Genomic DNA, 4,313 nt, shown 5'->3' on the forward strand with positions numbered 1-4,313 from the left:
CATTCTTAATTGGACATTCCCATTGGTTTAGTACCCAGATCTACTGCGATCCATTGATCTTTATCTGCCAACAGATCCTCCATCTTGAGTTTCCACAACTCAAAACTCTGACCATTAAATTTCTCGATCTCTATCTTTCCACTGCTCGCCATCTTCTTTCACCACTAGAATCGATCTCGCAGATCTCCCACTGAACAGGGTCTACCACAGGCTCGAGCGAAACCCCTCAGCAACAAAGGCGGACCCTTGAAGCCAAAACAGCTTCGATACCAAATGTAGGTTTTAACCCTGTACATAAATTACCTGCATACAAATTCTAAAACAAAGAAAATAAACAATGCGAGAGCATAACACATAAAACACATATACACAAAGATTCTCCCCTGGATCCTAAAACCGAGACTACCAGCTTGATTTTTCATTATATTCCTTGCAATGTTACAATACATATTTATACATGCCAAAGCATCCAATACCATGGACCGAAAACCATCGCATCCAAAACCATGGACCGAAAACCATAGGTAGGTTCACCCAACCTAATATAGGGTCCAAAAAAAAATTTCCCAAAGCAAAGCCCCGGACCCCATAGAGGGGGGATGCCCGCCCCCCGCTACGCAATCGACACAACCCAGTTCACTACGTAGGTTAGTCATGGAAAGAATATAACACAACCCAACAATCGCATAATCACAAACCTCTCGAAATAGAAACCTTGCGACCCCTACCACCTTGCGACTTATTGACCTCCTGAGTAGTTAGGTCGCATGGGTCGCGATTTTTATAAATAATATGACCTCGTCAGTCATTTGAACAACTCATTTTAGTCACTCGCGAGACAAAGAGGCTCAGTGACTTGGATGAAGTGCATGACCCTACAAAGTAAGTGACCCTTCTGCTTCCTCGTTATCATTAATTTTTCCATTTGGCTCATTCTTCTGCACTAAACCTGCGTATTCTTGATCTGAGGGGTTTTTATCCAACCTTAATGGCTCATTTTTCCTAGAAACCCTTGGCCATTTTATTTTTCCTCCCACATTCATTTTTTCTCAATCACTCAGCCCCTTATCCTTCCAAACAACTCTTTCCTCCCTTATGGATCAAGTCATCTAGTCTAGGGGGTCCCCAGGGACTCATTTTGAGCCTCATTCCCTTCACTAAGATGCCTTGAGGAATAGGTCGCACAACTAAAAGTTGCAATAGGAAAAAACATGCGACCTTGCGACCTCACAACTATGTGACTGGCCTTTGATGTGACCTTGTGACTGTGCGACCCTGGTGAGCTATCCTTGATTGCAACTTATGAAACCGTGCCTATCTTACGACCTGCGACCTAACTTAACCTACAACCTAGCCTACTAATCACCAAGTCGCATAGAATACCTTCACAACCCCTAACCCTTGTGACCTATTAGGAATATTTATTTCATGGGGATTTTCCAAGAACTCTGAAACTCTGATTTGTGTTTTCTCCTAGTTTTAATTATTCATGTTTTCTCTCTCATCGCGGGACTGTTTGTTTAACATGCCAAGTGACCTTCGGTAGTGATGTCCTCGGGTGTGATGGCACCTTCGGTAGTGATGTATTCTCGCAAAAGATCTGAACGCAGCATACAGGAAGCTTATCAGGCTCCATCACCTCCCATCTACAGGGACACCACGTGCAACCTCAACAATAATACCAAGCACTCCTGGTTTGATATTTACATAAATTTTTTGAAATAGGACATCCCTAAATCCTGTCTTTCCGTGCACTGAAGCCATTGACTAGATTATATAGAATGTATATACATCTTAGTGGGTAGTGAGGGATCACATAGGTGCAATCTTCATGGCTATCTCTTCAGCAAACATCATTAGATACTACAGGTTGTCAGAAAAGGAGGACTCGTTTAACACCCGATTTCTCTCAGGTTTTGTAGTCCCAACTAAGGACATTATGAGAGATTGGTGGAAAGACCCGTCCAAGTTACGAGTGAGTGACCAAATATACAGGACAAAGGGTCTAAAAAAGGATTATCAACTTATTTCTACCATGATGAACCGGTTGTATGGCAGGGCCGACATTGACACTTTCCACAGGACATGTGTCCCTATCATGTATGTCGTCACCACTAGAGGCACATTTTTCAACTAGGACATTATCCTAGCTTTTTCATTGAGGACGAATATAGTTGTAGATAAGCATCTTGTGGAGGACTAGACATCAAAATTTTACATGGCCTCGTACCTACTGGATGTGATTTGTGTGAGAATCCATTTTGATCACTGGACTTGTTAGGGTCCTATAATAATAGGATTCATAATTTTGAATTAGCTATGGTTAGTCTTGTAATATTGTACATACTTTTTCTTTCTGCAAAATGTTTTCCATATTAAAAATTAATAAATGTAAAGAGGGTATGTCCTAAAAGAATAATCAAAGGACAAAAAAGAAGGAAAAAGGATCAAAAAGGTAAAAAATAAGAACCCCAAAAAGAGATAAAATAGATCATGAAAGTGTGCAAATTCAAATGCCACTCCTTTTGCTTTACTTTGTAAAATAAGATTGTGTGTAGCTTGTCAAAAATGCCACAATCCATGATGGTCAAATAGCTTAATCTTGACTCATTCATGCTTTAAATTTCATGTTGATAGATAGAGAATAAAGGTCTAGCCAAACTGTTTAACCTTGGAAGATCAATAGTTAGGTAGAGAATAAGAATGAGCTCATCAGTTTAATCTGAGCCATTGGAAATTATAAGGTTAGAATTAGATAGTTTTCTTATCAAAAGAAAAGGAAATAAAGGGTCAGCAAGCTCAAATGCACCCATTAAAATGAAGAGAAAATGCTAGGGTAAATAAAGGGTGGGTAGAAGAAATGTTGTAAATGCACAAGGTTGCTAAGTCAAAAGCTCATTCATCATGCTTAATCCTATGTTTCGTGTGTAGGAGGAATGGTGAAAAAGAAAGGATATTCACTAAAGCTTCTTTGCTAATTTCCCCTCATTTCACTACACCCCCTCATACTTATTTGCTAATTTCCCCCATTATCCCTTCATTACTTATAAATACCCTTCCCCCTCATTTCGAACTTTACCCCTTGGTTTCGCACATTTCCCTAGCTATTACCCTTCAAAAATCATTCTCCCTCCCCAAAACCCTTTTCCCTAGTGTGAAACCCATTCCCCATTACAAATATCATTTCCCCCCTTATTAATTTCGCTTTTCCCCTCAAAAACCCACAAAAACCCATTATCCTAAGTTTTCCTAAAAACCGGCTTTATAAATCCCCCACATTAATATTCCCTGACACCTTTTTTTACCCACCAACCCTTAGTGGAGTTAAAAACCCCGCCATATAACCCATGGTCCCACCTTTATTAACCATTTGATTGTATTGAAAATCCCCACATTATTGGTTAATTAATTACAATTTGCTATCATTAAATCTCGGGCCCCGGAAACCACTTTCCCGACTCTGTCAATGCAACTCAATTGCGCGATATCCCTCTGATCTCCTACCACTAGATCCAAAGGTGTACAGCCATATCGCGCGGATTCATCGTCCGACCGTTAACATCCCTAGAACACTCAAGATTCAAATTTTTGGCCATGCATTGTTCTGCTACGTGGCAGCACTAGGTTACATCGCATGCTCGCGAAAAATACTGCTCACCATCCAAAAGTGGTGTGATGGTGCACAAAACGACCTCCCTGCGTAAACCAAAAACTTCCCACTATTCATGTAATAATTTCTGCACCAAAATGTGAACGTTATTGGTTAAAAGGCCGCAAAAGCCCCAATTCGCTCTTTTCGTTCATTTTCACTATAAACCTCTGCTAAGCTAGTTGCGACACCCTGAACCTCTGAGCGACCAATTCAGCCACTTTTACCACCTGAAGATGCTACGAACACCAAATTGAAGCAGCATATAACCAGTTCAAGCCTCAGTACCCTCTGCAGATACTGCAGAACCTCGTCTGCATGCCAAATCGCCAATTTCTAGGTATTTTTGGAAAAACCAGAACGACCCTTGAATTTGAAAAACGCACAGTTATAATTTTTTGGTTAATTAATTAAATTAATTAAGAAACCTTCCTGAATTGAAGAGGAACCTACTGTACATCCCAAACCCTCTTTCACGGACTGTAATTACTCTCCCACTGTTCCAGAGCTTCTCAACCTCACTCCTAAAACCACTAAAAGCCTAATTCAATTCAGTAAACCCAATTATGGATTCCCAAACCTCTCTGGATGTAAGACCTCTTGTTGGAGAGGTAAATCCCCTCTGCGGATAGAGGCAATCCCACTAGCCCAAAATGGGTCTAGC

Source organism: Pinus tabuliformis, chromosome 9 (assembly GCF_031772625.1).
Source record: "Pinus tabuliformis cultivar Carrire ecotype Pingquan chromosome 9, CPIR1, whole genome shotgun sequence".
NCBI classification, from domain to species: Eukaryota; Viridiplantae; Streptophyta; class Pinopsida; order Pinales; family Pinaceae; genus Pinus; species Pinus tabuliformis.